This window comes from Crocuta crocuta, unplaced genomic scaffold (assembly GCF_008692635.1).
Source record: "Crocuta crocuta isolate KB4526 unplaced genomic scaffold, BGI_CrCroc_1.0 scaffold95, whole genome shotgun sequence".
Taxonomy (NCBI): Eukaryota; Metazoa; Chordata; class Mammalia; order Carnivora; family Hyaenidae; genus Crocuta; species Crocuta crocuta.
In genome coordinates this window covers 14,016,788-14,033,962 of record NW_027530971.1, presented here as the reverse complement: position 1 = coordinate 14,033,962, position 17,175 = coordinate 14,016,788, and the positions used below count along the sequence as shown (strand labels likewise).

Here is a 17,175-nt window from a genome sequence, read left to right as displayed (position 1 = left end):
CCTCTCTCTGCTATCATAGTATTAAATTTTTATAGCTTCTTCTTTTATTTGTAGTTAAATGATTACATATTCTATATATATGTAGTTAAATGATTACATATTCTATACCTTATTTTCTACACTTCTCATTTTACTTAAAAAATATATCCTGGAGAGGCGCCTGGGTGGCTCACTCGGTTAAGTGTCCGGCTTTGGCTCAGGTCATGATCTCACAGTTCATAGGTTCAAGCCCCACACCAGGCTCTGTGCGGACAGCTTGGAGCCTGGAGCCTGCTTCAGGCTCTGTGTCTCCTACTCTGTCTGCTTCTCCCCCACTCATGTCCTATGTCTCCCCCACTCATGCTCTATGTCTCTCTCTCTCTGTATACACACACACACACACACACACACACACACACACACACACACACCCTGGACATCACACCATAGCCATAGAGAATTTTCTTACTCCCTGGTACAGCTCCATAAAACTCTATTTGGGGGAGGTACCCTAGTTTATTCAATCAGTCTTCTATTGATGGGTTTTGGATTGTTTTCAGTCTCTTGCATAGAGGGGCTTGTATGAACATCTTTTCACATTTTTGCTGGGGCATCCCCGTGACATATCTCTAGAAGTGCGATGGCTTTATTGCTGTACAACCTGTCAGAATGATTAAAATTAGGAGAGAAACAATGACGATACCAAACATTGATGAGGATGTGGAGCAACCGTAACTCTCAAGCATCACTAACAGGAGTAAAAACTACTTTGAAAAATACTTTGGCAATCCCTTATGAAGTTTAATATACATTTCCAATACAACCCAGCAGTTTCTTTCCTATATATTTACTCAAGAGAAACAAAAATTTATATTCATACAAATCATGCCAATATCTGAACGTTTATAGAGGCTTTATTCAGAACTGCCAAACAACTCCAGTGTCTTTCACCTGGTGGGTAAATTGTAATACATCTCTACAATCGAATGCCAGCCAGCAATATAAAGAACAAACTACTGATACACCACACCACGGATGAATTTCCAATGCATTATTTTAAGAGAAAGAAACCAGATTTAAAAAACTACATACTCCATGATTCCTTTTATATGACATTCTCTAAAGGGCAATACTATAGGGACAGAGAGCAGATCAGTGATTGCCAGGGACTGAGGCGAGGGGATGGTTTGACCACTAAGGGGCACCACAAAGGAATTTCTTAGGTTGATGGAACTGCTGTACATCTTGTCTGTAGTAGTAATTGCACAGTTATATGTGTTTGTCAAAGCTCAGAATTGTGTACTCTAAAGAGTTAGTTTTATATGTAAACTATGCCTTAATAAACCTGACTTTGAAAACAGTGCACAATTTTGCTGATTGCTGCCCAAATCCCCTCTGTGGTAGAATGATTAATGGCTCCCATAGATATTAATGTCCTAATGCCAGAAATCTGTGGATGTCACCTTATAAGGCAAACAGGATTTTGCAGATGCGTTAAGAACCTCGAGATAAGGAGAGTACCCTGGCTTATGCAGGTAGACCCTACCTGCAATCATAAATATCCTTATAAAAGAGAGGCAGAGGGAGGCTTTACCGTGGAGAAGGCCATGTGAAGACAAGATGGAGGAAGGAGCGATGTGCCAAGGAATTCAAAGAATGAAGCTCTGGAAGGTGGAAACGACAAGGAAAGAGAATCTCTTCTGGATCCTCCAGAGGGAGCAGAGCCCCTGTCAACACCTTGGTTTCAGCCCAGCGAGACTTCTCACTCCCAGAACTCTAAGAGGATAATTTGTGTTATTTAAACTCACCAAGTTTGTGGCAATTTGTTACCATAGCAATTGGTGACTAATACACCTTCCAAGGGGATTACACTACACCCAAAGCATAGGGGTGTCCTTTATTTAAGAATGAGGAATAACTCTCTGGAATCCCCAGGACAGTCATCCCATCATATCTCATTGGCCAGAATTGTGTCACATGGCCTTTCTTAAGCCAATCACTGGCAAGAATCATCAACCTTCTTCCTACTCCTTGGTCTGAGGCTGCAGCATTCTCTCCTGACCCACACAGCTGCCTGACCCTGACCAATGTCAGGGTTCTGCCTTCAAGGAAGTAGAGGGCTGTAGCTTTGGGTTGGCCATTAATGGTGCCCACCTCAAAAGTTCTTTGCAGAAGGGGCACCTGGCTGGCTCAGTCAGTGGAGCCTATGACTCTTGATCTTGGGGTTGTGAGTTCGAGCCCCACATTTGGCACAGATTACTTAAAAATAAAATCTTGGGGCACCTGGGTGCCTCAGTCAGTTGGACATCCAACTCTTTATCTCAGCTCAAGTCTTGATCTCAGAGTCATGAGTTTGGGCCCTTCATTAGGCCCTGAGATGGGCAGGAAGCCTTCTAAAATAAAATAATAAAATAAAATAAAATAATAAAATAAACTCTTTAAAAAAGTTATTTGCAGAAAAAGAAAACCCTTCAGTTAAATACACGTTTTACAAGAATTTAAAAATCTAGTTGGAGGGGCACCTGGGTGGCTCAGTCGGTTACATGTCCAACTCTTGATTTCAGCTCAGGCCATGATTTCGTGGTTCATGAGAGCGAGCTCTGCATCAGGCTCTTCACTGACAGCTGGGAGCCTGCTTGGGATTCTTTCTCTCCTTCTCTGTCTCTGCTCCTCTGCTCAAGTACATGCACATGTGTGTGTGTGCTCGCTCTCTCTCCAAATAAATAAACATGAAAAAAAATAAAGAAAAATCTAGTTAGAGTAGACTCTCTGAGGGGCCATCAGCGGCAACCTCCCAACCAGGGCTTTCCTCTGTCTGCCACCATATGGCTTTGCCCTCTTCTCTCCCCTTTTTTTCAGAGGAGACAAGGCTGAGCTAAGCTCTGCTAGTGAGTCACCAAGGTTATATAAGGCCCTGTGAACACGGCCTGTCTTCCAGAAAAATGTCCCACTTGCAATACTAACTCAAGTCCTATTAAGGGAATCTTCTGTTTTCTCCCTGTTTTAGCTTTTCTCTGACATATTATCCTAGACTGTCAGAGCTGCATAGGCCCTAGGAGGTAATAATAATAATGATACATAATTTATTATTGTTATGGTAATTACAAGAGCTACCACTTATCAAGCACTTACTATGTTTCAGGCACTTTGTAGTTTTTATCACATTTAATTCTCGAATGTTCTTGGTGAAATAAATATTATCATCTTCATCTGATAGATTTTGAAACCCAGGAAAAGGAAGGGTGAGTTATCCAAGGTAAATGTTGGCACCAGGGTTCAAACCGAGATCTGTCAAGACCTCAAAGTTTTTTTCTCTCAAACACCATGAAGTCCAAAACCTTCCATTCTACCAATGGGAAATGAACTCAGGGTGAAGGGATGGAGAAGAGGGGGCCACTGGGAAGCATAAACGTCTTGTGCAGCTCATCTGACCCACGAGGGATGCTTGCTTCCTCTAGGGCAACAAGTAACTGCCTCAGCTCTTCTCTCCCCTCCACGGAAATCAGCATTTATGAATCATCACCGAGCTTCATAACAGAATGGGTATTTGGTTTTTTTTTGCAAAATCAGGGCAATTGTGATTTTTGCATGTATTCAACATTGTTGGGGGACACAGTTTTATAACACGAGGAATGCCTTACACTTCATAAAACTCTTTCAAATACTTTCTCTCATGTGATCCTTGCTACAGCTCTGTGAAGCAGGAAAATATAATTATTGCACTTCAGAGACGAGGAAGCTAAGACCTCAAAAGGTTATAGGTATACTTGCCCCAAGTCTCACAGATTATTTAGTGGCAGAGTCAGAATCAAAACTTGGGCCCTGTTCCTTGGGAGGAAGTTTGTTGGCAGTGAGGGCCTGACATTTTCCTAGGAATTTTAGACTCTCATTTTCAAGTTTAAAAATGTAATTAAGATTTTGATTGGCTGAGGTGATTTTTTTTCTTGGCTGAGATTTTTACACTGCATAAATCAACTTCGTGAGAAATGACATCTTTGTAATCTCAAGTCTTCCCATCCTTCACTTTTTATGCCTGCAAGTAGAATCTAGTGGGTTTTCTTTTTCTTCACAGGGAACCCTTTGCACTTTTGCTGAGATTTTCCTTTACAAACTGCCTTGGGAGCTGATTTGAATAACGTCTTTGGTTCTGTTATGCTTTTTTTTTCTAAGTGATTTTTATTACATGATTTTTATTTCCATGTAGTAACCCGATACTTGGTTGAACATTCTTGTGGTTTCCAGGAGCTTTTCTTGATCTTCAGTTCTCAGGATAGAATTATTCCATTTGCAAATTATTAAAAACAAAGAACAACAACAACAACAAAAAACCTGTTCTCCTGGCTCCACCACGAATGCTCCTTTTACCACATGACACTGCATTTTTCCACAGCCCCGCATTTTCCAGATGACGAAATGGCTCCTTTAAGTGCCAGTATACTTAGGAATATAACTGCCTGAGCTGAAATATCTTTCTCAAAGGAATTATAATGTGTAGCAAACAGCTGTGGTTTTTTGCCTGCACAACACATCCTTCCCCCCATCTTTCACAGAAGCTGCCCTTCTCTTTCTTTGGGGAACTGCCCCTCCCACTGGGGGTTGCGGCGAGCCTGTCTATCAGGGGGTCCAATTCACAAACCCCTAAAGATACCCTGGGTCCACCCAACTGACTCTTCCAGGAATTTGTGTCTTGAGAGAAGGGACACTTGGCCAGAAGGACACTGGAGCAGAGTCATCTAGAAGGCGGACCCTAAAGAGACATCCCTGTGTTTTTCTGTGGAGCTGCCCAGATTTCTATCCTTCCTGAAGCCTGCTAGTTCAAATCCTCCTACGGTTCCAGGAGCTACCCGATATCCTTTCAATATCTCTTCGTTTTCTTAGGCTTGCTTCTGTTTCAAATGATATCGACATCGGTGCCCAATGGTCAGTTGCAGATAATTCATCCTGTTATGGGTNCCAAATACGTTGAAATCTAACCCCGTACCTTCAAATGTGATCTCATTTGGAAATAGGGTCTTATAGAGCAACCAAATTAAAATAAAGTCATAGGATAGGCACTAATCCAATGACTGATTCCTAAGAAAGAGGAAATAGAGCAGGACGTCTGGCTTGTGAATGGGCACCTTCATTTCATGTGCGACCAAAGGGTGGTTTAAAAATGGGTGATGTGGGGTGCCTGGGTGGCTCAGTTGGTTTGCTGGGCATCAGACTTCGGCTCAGGTCACAATCTTGCAGTCCGTGAGTTCAAGGCCCACATCGGAGCCGGCTTCCGATTCTGAGTCTCCCCCTCTCTCTCTGCCCTTCTCCCACTTGCACTTTGTCTCTTCCTCAAAAATAAATAATCATAAAAATTTTTTAATTAAAAAAATAAAAATGGGTAATGTTGAGAACAGTAAGAAGATTTTTGTTCAGAAGTGTGCCCACTGCCATACCATGGAAAAGGGAGGCAAACACAAGACAGGCCAAGTGCCTGGATTTTCTTACATGGATCCCAATCAGAACAAAGGCACCCCCTGGGAAGAGGAGACACTGATGGAGTATTTGGAGAAGCCCAAGAAGTACATCTCTGAAACAAATATGATCATTGCTGGCATTAAGAAGGCAAGGGAAAGAGCAGACTAGATAGCTTATCTCAAAAAAGCTACTAAGGAGGCATAGTTAGCCATTGCCTTATTTAATACAAAACAAAAATCTCTCATGACTTTTAAAAAAAATTTTTTTTTAATTTATTTCTGAGAGAGAGAGAGAGAGTGAGCATGAGCAGGGGAGGGTCAGAGAGAGAGGGAGATACAGAATCTGAAGCAGGCTCCAGGCTCTGAGCTAGCTGTTAGCACAGAGCCCTACGCGGGGCTCAAACCCATGAACCGTGAAAACCTGAGCCGAAGTCAGACACCTAACTGACTGAGCCACCCAGGTGCCCCAAAATTTCCTGCATTTAAAATGTTGCCTTTGCTTAATAAAAGGCACTTTAGTGTGGTTTATGTATAATATTAAATAAAGAATATTTAGCACTTCTCAAAAAAAAAAAAGAGGAAATTAGGACACAGAGACAGACACGTATAAGAGGAAGACAGTGTAGAGACACACAGAGAAAAGGCCATGTCAAGACAAAGAATTGGAGCGATGCATCTATCTACAAGACAAAAACAAAACAAAACAAAACAAAACAAAACTCCTGAAAGTGACCAGAAGCTAGGAAAGAGACATTTAAAACAGTTCTTCCCTAGCATGTTTAGAGGGAGTGTGGATTTCAGAGTTCTGGCCTCCAGAAGGTGAGATAATACATTTCTCTTGCTTTCAGCCACCGAGTCTGTGGTACTTTGTTCTGGCAGGCCTAGAAAACAAATCCTGTTCTTAAGGAAACATGGACTGTTTTGAACGATGTATAGCAGATTGCTAGCTGTTCACCGAAACCCTTCTCCCCTTTGTTGCCTAGAAGTAGCCTTGCAGCCAGGCATACGACCGCCCCACGAGATATCTCTGCCAGCTTCCCTCGTGATCAGGGTGGCCACGTATCTGACTTCTCCCCAGTGGAACGTTAGCTGAGAGTGACGTTTGCCATTCCTGGGTCTGAGCTCCGAGACATCCAGCAAGGCTCCTCCACTCTGTTTCCTTTATTGCCAATTAGAACCCAGATGCGAGGGCTTCATCTCTGCAGAAGAAAACCCTGCCGATGCCACGGAAGAATGCATGGCAAAGGAGGAAAGCTCGATCCTGTGTTGGATCACTCAATTCAAGGGAAAGTAGGTCACTTTAGTTTGTCATTTTTTTGTTAAGCATTTTGTTATTTTTTAAACTTTTTTAAGTTTATTTGTATTTATTTTGAGAGAGAGAGAGGGAAAGCAGGGGAAGGGCAGAGAGAGGGAGAGAGAGAGAGACACACAGAATGCCAAGCAGGTTCTGTGCTGTCAATATAGAGACCAGTACAGAGACCAATGCGGGGCTTGAACCCATGAAACATGAGATCATGACCTGAGCTGAAATCGAGTCAGACGCTTAACCGACCAAGCCAGCCAGGCACCCCTAGTTTGTCTTTTTTTTTTTTTTTTTAAGTTTTTAACGTTTTATTCATTTTTGAGACAGAGATGGAGCATGAGCGGGGGAGGGTCAGAGAGAGAGGGAGACACAGAATTGGAAGCAGGCTTCTGGCTCTGAGCTAACTGTCACCACAGAGCCCGACATGGGGCTAAAACCCATGAACTGTGAGATCATGACCTGAGCCGAAGTCGGACGCTTAACTGACTGAGCCACCCAGGCACCTGTAGTTTGTCTTCTTATTAGGAACTTAGCTTTACCTCTAACAGATCCATGGTTACTGAACTGAGACGAGATGCAAGGCACTAGGAGTCCTGATCATATTCCTGTATGGGAACTAGTAGTAGCTCATGGAACAGTGACCACGAAAATCATCTCTTTTGGTCTCTTGGGACTTTTTTTTTTTTTTAGTGTATGAGTTCATTTCTATAAAATATCCAGATTTTTTTTTTTTTTTGTCTCAGGACTTTTTACAAGCTGAAGTCAAATTCTCAGCAACGTGAAAGGAAGAGGAGAGATACTAAAACCAGCAAGGTGGCTGCTTCTGAGGGCATTAGGTATTTTCCACTGAGAGAATGGGAAGATCAAGTCTCGAGATGCACGCTACAGAGCACACAGTGAAATTCAGGGCTTTTCTCTGGTGACGTGAAGAGTCTTTCTTTTGAGGTCATGGGCTTGAGATGGCTGGACGCCAAATTCAGATTCGGGAAGTTGTTGGACCTCAGTATTGGCTGACCACATGACTTTGCCAGGCTTCTTTTATGAAAAGATGCAGTAATCTGGAGGTTTCCAAGGACCCAGACAATCCGAACCCACAAAAGCCTTCTGTCTGCAGTGTCTCCTATGCACGTCCCTCTCCCGGAGGAGGAAGCTGACACTTACCCTGTGTCTGCCTGTTGCTCAGCCGGTAACTAACTCCATCTGGAACAAGTAAACTGTTCTCACAGGGATACTTTACATTTATTTTTTTATTTGGATTTGCTTTTCCTGTGCTTTCTTGCCTCTGCCAGCATCACAGCCCATGGGCTTATGGAAAGCTTTTCACCCACTCACGGTATGACATGCAGCACAGCCTCTTATTAAGGAATTCACTTCACAGCAAAAGTGGCAATGGCCTAAAGCCCACAGGATTCACTGTGTGCCTACTGGGTTCCGCCCATGATCCAGGAACAGCTGGCCTTAAACGGCACTAGGAAGGCTCCCGGGATCCACTGGGAGATAACTGCTTGCTGACCTGTGGAAGTGATCCATGCTCTGAGCCAGTATCCCATATGCCATGCCATTTCCCTGTGTCTCTCTCTTATCAGGACACAGAGCTGGGCAGGTACCACTAATAGTCTCCCAGTAGTCTTTCCTATCTAATGTAGTAGAATTGATAGCTGGGTGCATGGCCACCCAGAGCGAAAACATCTGCCAGCCTTTTTGATCACTTTGCCTCCCCACCTTCTAGCTCTCAATTGAATTGACTAGAAGTCTGACGTTCACTGAAGTTACTGGCCTTGGATTTTAGGGTTGTTTCTCCTCATCCTCATCCTCATCTTCTTCAAAACAGTGTCCTAAGTAACGACATCAAAATAAAAAGCTTGTGCACAGTGAAGGAAACAATCAACAAAACTAAAAAATGACCTACTGAATGGGAGAAGATATTTACAAATGACATATTCAAGGGGTGGCTGGTTAAGTTAAGCATCCAACTCTTGGTTTTGGCTCAGGTCATGATCTTGCAATTCATTAGATAGAGCCCTGCGTAGGGCTCTGCATTGGCAGCTGGGAGCTTGCTTGAGATCCTCTCTCTCTCACTCACTCTCTGCCCCTCTCCTGCTTGCATTCTTTCTCTGTCTCAAAATAAGTGAATGAACTTTTTTTAAAAAATGGCATATCCAATAAAGGATTAGCATCCAAACTATATAAACAACTTACATAACTCAACACAAAAAAACCAAATACAGTAAAACCTTGGATTGCAAGTAACTTGTTCTGCGAACGTTCTGCAAGATGAGCAAACATTTCTAATAAATTTTAACTTGATAAATGAGTGGTGTTGTGCAATACAAGCACTCATGATGCCAAAGGTCACATGATCACAACTAAGCCAATGTTTCTTCTCTCTCCCTCTCTCTCTATCTCGATGCGAGATTGTGTGTGATTGTCTTCCATACTTGAATGCTCTGTTTGGCAGAAATCAGTGATTTTTCATAACATTGGAAGGTGTCCACAACTGGCACTAGTATACTTTTTGTCACTTCAAAGCACCTGTGGATGGTCCTTTTCTTTTCCATATAAGAGGAAGCTTAGGAATACTTTGCTTCATTCTAGGTCAGGCTGCCTTTAGATATAGGCCCTTTCCTTTGCTGCCTTATTGCCAGTTACATTAAAATACAGTATATGACAAGAGTCAATTCATACTGTACTGCAGTCGACATCCGTGAGAGCATATACAGTGGCCCCCATACAGAAAAAGGTTGAAAAGAAAGGTAGTAAGGAGATGATTATGGTAGAAGGTAAGACGGAAATCATTGAGAAGCATGAACAAAGTATGCCAGTGCAAGATTTTATAAGAAGTCTACATCGACCATTTGCACGATCTTACAGAAGAAAGAAGAAATAAGGGGGCTAGATGCAGGAAAAGGAGTCATGAGAATATCAAAGCAACGGCCATGTGTTCTGGAAGATGTAGAAAAGTTGCCTATGGTCTGAATAAATGAGAAGCAACTAGCAGGTAATACTGTGACCAAGAACTTTATCTGCAAGAAGGCAAAGGCCTTGTGCACTGATGTTTTAAGTAAACTGCCAGCTACATCAATAGAAAATGAAGAAGGCTTTGAGGCAAGCAGAGGATGGTTTGATAACTTTAAAAGGGGAAGTGGCATCCATAGTGTTTGAGGTACAGAGAGGCTGTGAGTTTGGACGCTAAAGCAGCTGAGGCATTCACTACTGAATTCCATAGCTTATGGTTTCCGAGTGTTACCTGCTGAAGCAAGTTTTTAACTGTGATGATATGGGGCTTTTTTGGAAAGAGATGCCAAAGAGGACCTACATTACAGAAGAAGAGAATACAATGCCCAGTCATAAGCCCACAAAAGACCATCTCACCCTCTTGTTTGTGCTAATCCAAGTGGGAATTTCAAAGTCAAGCCCCTGCTTGTGTATCATTCCAAGAATCCATGAGCCTTCAGGAAATGCAAGGTGCAGAAGAGCCAGTTAAATGTCCTGTGGAAGCCCAACAGTGAGACTTGGGTCACTCGTATCTTGTTTGTTGAAAGGATCAACAAGGTCTTCGGTCCTGCAGTGAAGAAATACCTTTTAGAAAAGAATGTGCCCCTCAAAGCCTTGCTAGTTATGCACAATGTCCTGCTCAGCCTCCAGGCTTTGAGAACACCTAACTGGAGGAATTCAAGTTCCTTAAGGTCAAGTTTTTTCCTCCCAACACCACTCCAATCCTTCAGCCCATGGATCAGCAGGTCACTTGGAACTTTAAAAGCTTTACACAAAAGCACTATTTCAGCGATGCTTCAAGGTGACTGAAGGAACACACCTAACCCTCTGAGAGTTTTGGAAAAATCATTTCTGCACCGTGAACTGTCTCATAATCATGTATAAAGCCTGCTATGGGGTCACCAAGAGAACCTTCAGTTCTGCTTGGAGAAAGCTTAGGCCTGATTGTGTGCTTGGACATGACTTAGAGGGGCTTGCTCATGAACAGGAGCTGCTAGTTGTCGATGAAACTGTGTCCTTGGGGAAGACCTTGGGGAGGTTTAAATAAGGATGACATTTAAAAGCTGGTGGGGGAACACGGCCAGGAGCTGACCGCCAACAAACATGGGTCTGCATCTCGAGTAACAGCAAGAGGTTATGGAGGAGATCTCATCTGCAGAGGAGGAAGAGGAAGAGGCAAAGGAACCCCTCACTTCAAATGAGATTAGGGAGATGTGTAAAATGTGGGAAACAGTGCAAAATTTTATAGAAAAGCATCACCCAAATAAGGCTGTAGCAGTGAGAGCAATGAATCTGTTTAACAACAATGCAATGTCACATTTCCACAAAATCCTTAAAAAGAGGAAAAAGCAAGTGTCATTGGCTGGGTGTCTTGTTAAAGTAGCATAAAAAGAAAAAGAGTCCATTGAGCCAATAGATAGCAGTGATTCCGTTAGTGATAGTGAAAGTCGTCCTACACAGTAACCCTCCTGTCTCTTGTCTCCCTCCCACTAGCCATGAAGGTTTGAAGTGCAGATTAATTTGTTTATTTTTCTTTATATTTTGTATTTTCTTTATTACTTTGTATTGTATTATGGCATTGTAATCATGTTTATATTAATATTTTGGGGTTGTGGAATGAAATATCTGAGTTTCCATGATTTCTTATGGGGGAATTTGCATGAATATACAAGTGCTTTGGCTTACAAGCGTGTTTTTGAAACAAATTATGCTCGCAAACCAAGGTTTTACTGTAATGTAATTAAGAAAAGGGCAGAAGACATGAACAGACATGTCTCCAAAGAAAACATTCAGATGGCCAACAGACCCATGAAAAGATGCTTAACATCACTTGCCATCTGGGAAATGCAAATCAAAACTACAATGAGATATCACCTCACGCTTATCAAAATGGCTAAAATAAAAAACACAAGAAACGACAAGTGTTGGCAAGAATGTGGAGATAAAGAAATTCTCGTGCACTATTGGTGGGAATGCAAACTGGTGCAGCCACTGTGGAAAACAGTATGGTGGTTACTCAAAAATTTTAAAATAGAACTACCCTATGATCCAGTAATTCCATTACTGGGTATTTACCCAAAGAATACAAAAACACTAATTCAAAAGGATATATGCACCCTTATGTTTATTGTAGCATTATTTACAATAGTCCAATTATGGAAGCAGCTCAAGCGTCCATCGATAATGAATAGATAAAGAAGATGTGGTGTATATATACAATGGAATATTACTGAGCCACAGAAGAGAGTGAATCTTGCCATTTGCAACAACATGGATGGATCAAGACCACATTATGCTAAGCAAAATAAGTCAGAGAAAAACAAATACCATGATTTCACTCATATGTGGAATTTAAGAAACAAAACAAAAAAAAAAAAGGAGAAAAAGAGAGACAAACCTAGAAACAGACTCTTAACTATAGGGAAGAAACCAATAATTATCAGAGAGGAGGTGGGTGGAGGGATGGGTAAAACAGGCGATCCGGATTAGAGCACACTTATCATGACAAGTACTGAGTCATGTAAGGAATTGTTGAATCCCTATATGGTACACTGGAAACTAATAAAACATTGTATGTTTTTTAACTATATTGGAATTAAAATAAAAAAAATAATAAAATTTTCAAAAATAATAAAAATAGGGGTGCCTTGGTGGCTCAGTTATTAAGTGTCTGACTTTGGCTCAGGTCATGATCTCATGATTTGTGAGTTTGAGCCCCGCATCAGGCTCTATGCTGACAGCTCAGAGCTTGGAGCCTGCTTCAGATGCTGTGTCCCCCTCTCTCTCTGCTCCTTCCCTACTCACATTCTGTCTCTCTCTCTCTCTCTCAAAAATAAATAAACATTAATAATAATAATAATATCAAGCAAGCAAAAAAGAAATGGTATCCTAGATAAACTACAATTTCAAAAAGCTTTTCTTGGGGCGCCTGGGTGGCTTAGTGGGTTAAGTGTCCGACTTTCACTTAGGTCATGATCTCACGGTTCGTGGGTTTGAGCCCCACGTCGGGCTCTGTGCTGACTGCCAGCTCAGAACCTAGAGCCTATTTCAGAGTCTGTGTCTCCCTCTCTCTCTGGCCCTCCCCTGCTCATGCTGTCTCTCTCTCTCTCTCCTAGAAATAAATAAAAATATTAAAAAAACAAAAAAAAAAACAAAAAAGCTTTTCTTATTGGTGTTCTCAGTTGAGGTATTTGCTTCTGGACTGGCTTGGATCTCTGCTACCTTCACCCAGTTATTGCTTAAATATAGGAGTCCATGGTAGATAACATCAACCGAAGACCCTCACAAATTATCTTGAAGATAGAAAAGAAGAAAAAATACCTGAAGTCTCCTGCTCCCCTCCCAATGATGTTTCCCATGGAAGGAATGCGATTATACTGCTGTCCATACTCTATTGCCTTTATGGCTTCCTGCAGCTTTGCAGACCACTGTTGCATCCAGCTCTTACTTGCTTTTCTGAACACTGTGACATTAAGGAAAGAGGGCAGGTCTGGGAGAGTGGGGTGGAGTCCCCGCTCAGTGGCTCTGGACCTGCCGATCAATCATGTGTTGAAGGAGGGGCACAGCGATGTTTACTTTTTGCTTTTAATGTTAAGATTCTGATTCTCTTTTTCTAATTTTCTAATTAGATTTCTCTAATTCTGATTACTCTGCACATAGTAAGTGCTCAGGAAATCTGGTGAGTGATGCTGTGAAGTTTGCAGGGGAGGGATTATGGGCCCTGATTTATAAGTGAGGAAAATGAAATTTATTTATGAGAACAAGAGTTGTCTATGGTCACAGAGAGGGAGTAAGATCTTCAAAATCTAAATCCAAGTCCAAATCCATTGCTTTTTCTTTTTTTTTTTTTTNTTTGTAGTAGAGGCTGAAGTCTGGGATGGTGATACCTCCCGTTTTGGTTTTATTTTTCAGTATTACTTTGGCTATTCGGGGTCTTTTGTGGTTCCATACAAATTTTTGGATAGTTTGTTCTAGTTTTGAGAAGTATGCTGGTGCAATTTTGATTGGAATTGCATTGAATGTGTAGAGTGTTTTAGGTAGTAATGACATCTTAACTATATTTATTCTTCCTATCCATGAGAATCCATTGCTTTTTCTATCACCTTAATCCACTGAATAATGGAACTTTCTCTGATTTTAATAATAATAACAGCCTTGTTGGTGAAGGTAGCTTCCATTTATTGAATATTTAACATGTATCAGACACTAGACTAAGTGGTTTCCATTTTACAGATGGAAGAGTCTGGGTTTCAACAAGGTAAAGTAACTTGCCCAAAGACAAACACAAGGGCAGAACCTGCCTGGGTCTTAAAGGGAAACTTGCTTCTTTCTGAATCCAACACCTATGCTCTTATCCCCTGAATTATAACTTCCTTAGTCAATAAAATATCCTGGGAATCTGTTGCTAATTGTCTAAGTTCAAAGCTATAATCCAAATGTTTTCATCTTACTAGGCCAGGTCTGAGTGCAGTCAGGTAAATATTTAGCTGGTTTGGGGATCATCTCCATGTCTTGATAAGGTCCCTTCTGTTCTATAGGAATGGCTGGCCTATCAGCTTAATATTTTCTTTCCTAGGAATTTGGAACTGAAAGTCCTGAGCTTGATTAGGATCTCACAAATACCATGAGACAGCAAGTCATTTCACCTCTCTGGGCCTCCTTTTTGTCTTATTTAGAATAAGGGTAAAAGTAAACCTAGAATATCTTGTTGTGCCAGAGAGTGAAGAAGTGCTCAAAGCTACTGGAGACTGGTAGCTACTGGTCAAATCTGGGACAATCTGAACATCAACATGAATAATGGTGATAAAGGACTGCTATACATTAAATTAAAAAGTAATCCAGTACTCATTTCAACAGCACATCCACTAAAATTGGATGATACAGAGAAGATTAGCACGACCCTTCACAAGGATAACATGCAAATTCGTGAAAGCATTCCATTAAAAAAAGAAAGAAAGAAAGAAAAGCGAAGAATGGAGAGAAAGATGTGCTATAGAGAAGACTGTCAGCTAATAAATGTAAATGTAAAGGAAATGAGAAAAGCATCATTTTGCAATCACCATAGTAATAATCAATTCATGTAAGATCATTCATGGATGTGAAAAACATTGGTGAAAAATTATTGGGGAACAAAAGATTCATACAGTCATAAAGTATCTCCCCAGAAATTAGTTATTAGTTACAAAGAGAAAACGTACCTCTATAGTGAAGACATCTGGTGGACACTACCCTAACCACATTGTATAAAAAAAAACTCAGCTCAAACCTGTGTGTCCCCTTTATGACTCAAAGACAACACTTCACTTCTGATACTTTTGGTCACCAAATGTGTGGTGGTGAGGGGTGTGGTTCACACGAGAAATTCTCTGTAGCACCAGTTGGGTATCCTTCGATTTAACTCAGTTCTAACACTATCTACCTGGAGACAGATCAGATCCCACAGGTTAAGGGCTCAGTCCAACAAAACTGCTCCCACCCTACTTTGAGGCCAATCATAAGCAGTAGGTCCCCAGGTTACCCACAACTTCTGTCCAATCTGGCAACAAACTGAAAACTCCCATGACCCCATCCTCAGTTTCAATTAATTTGCTAGGGCTGCTCACAGAACTGAGGGAAACACTTGTGTTCACCAGTTTATGACAGTCTATGATAAAGGATATGGATGAAGAGCCAAATGGACATATGTCGGGCGGGCTCTGGGTAGGTCCTGAGCGCAAGAGCACCTGTCACGCGGGAGTTGGGGTACGTCATCTTCCATGTTTGGGTGTGTTTGTCAACCTGGCGGCACTCTGAACCCCATACTCTGGGGATTTCTGTGGAGGCCTTGTCACATAGGTATGATTGATCATTAACTCTACTCCCAGCCCTTCTCTCTTCTTGAGAGTAAGAGGCAGGGCTGAAAGGGGGAAACTTCTAATCATGGCTTTGTCTTTCAGGTGACCAGCGGTCATCCAAGAGCCATCCAGGAGCCCGCCCACAGCTGTATCATTAGAACAAAAGACACTCCTATCGCCCCAGGAAATAACCAGAGTTTCAGGAGCTCAGTGTCAGAACCCGGGGAGAAAGACCAAATACTAGAACAAAACATGATTCCAGTGCTCCTATCGTTTAGGAAATCACAAGGGGAAGCAAACCATAACAGACTCTTAAACACAGAGAATAAACTGAGGGCTGCTGGAGGGGTGGTGGGTGAGGGGATGGGCTAAATGGGTGATGGGCATTAAGGAGGGCACTTGCTGGGAATGAGCACTGGGTGTTATACGTAAGTGATGAAATCACTAAATTCTACTCCTGAAACCATTATCACACTATATGGTAACTAACTTGGATTTAAATACAATTTTTTTGAAAAAGGAAATTACAAGGGGTTCAGGAGCCCTGTGCCAGAAGCCAAGGGCAGAGACCAATATCTATTTTCTATGACCTCACACAAGCAATCAAACTTAGCATCACCAACAATGGCATATGCTGACTACATATGCCTTCTGATGTGATGCACTAGAAAAACATGACATCATCAGAATAGCATTTTTGCCTGAAGATGTATAACCTGATCAAATAATGAGGTGACCCCAGGCAAGCCCAAATTGTGGGACATTTTATAAAACAACTGTCCCGGACTCTTCAGAAATACCAAACACATGAAAGACCACCCGCCTCCGCTGCCAGAAGTGGGGAGAATTGTTCCAGGTTAATGGAGACTAAAGAGACATCTCAGTTAAATGCTTCTATACTTCTGGATGAAAACTAAAAAGCTATAAAGGATGTAATCAGGCCAATTAGACAAATTCAAAGGCTGATTTTTTTCAGGTATTATCAATCTTGTATTTGTTGAGAGTGACAATGACATCATAATGGTGGAGAGAAGTGCTTTTGTTCTTAGGAGACATGCACTGAAGATTCCAGGGGTGAAGAATTCTCACATCAGCAACATTTAAATGGTTCAGGGGAAAAGTGTGTGTGTGTGTGTGTGTGTGTGTGTGTGTGTGTGTGTGTGTACACGCACACAGGGATAAAGCAGCTATGGGAAAGTTGGTGAACCTACGCAAAGTGCAGGTGGGTGTTTTCTGTACAGTTCTCCCAACTTCTCTGTTTATCTGGATTTCTTAAAATATAAAGCTAAGGGGAAAATGGAGACAAAATGGTGACAGTCCCTAAAAAGCAATTTGATGAGGTAACATTAGTAATGAGCCCGGCACACAGTAGATGCTCAATAAAACACAGCTAGTCTTGAGGACGGTGGATAATAGTTACCTAAGAGCAAACAACCAAATCTTTGCAAAGCATCACTTATTAATCCATTCAAACGAACATACACTCAGCAGCACCTCATGTGTGCAAAGTGTGCTAGGAGCTGGGGACAGAGGGAGGAAAAAGACACATTCTCTTCTGATGGGGAGCTTATAAGACAATGGAGGAAGACAGAAGAGCAGGTGACTGCAACACGGG

At 41.8% G+C, this 17,175-nt stretch overlaps 1 non-coding gene and 1 pseudogene across 1 annotated transcript; both read left to right on the top strand.

Annotated features, from left to right (window-relative positions):
* The first annotated feature begins 5,349 nt into the window (after window positions 1-5,349).
* LOC144236198 (cytochrome c pseudogene) lies at window positions 5,350-5,598 on the top strand (annotated as a pseudogene).
* An 8,969-nt stretch (window positions 5,599-14,567) lies between these two features.
* LOC144236300 (U6 spliceosomal RNA) lies at window positions 14,568-14,672 on the top strand. Its single transcript, XR_013336482.1, has one exon. It is a non-coding gene; the product is annotated as a U6 spliceosomal RNA (small nuclear RNA).
* Window positions 14,673-17,175: the final 2,503 nt, after the last annotated feature.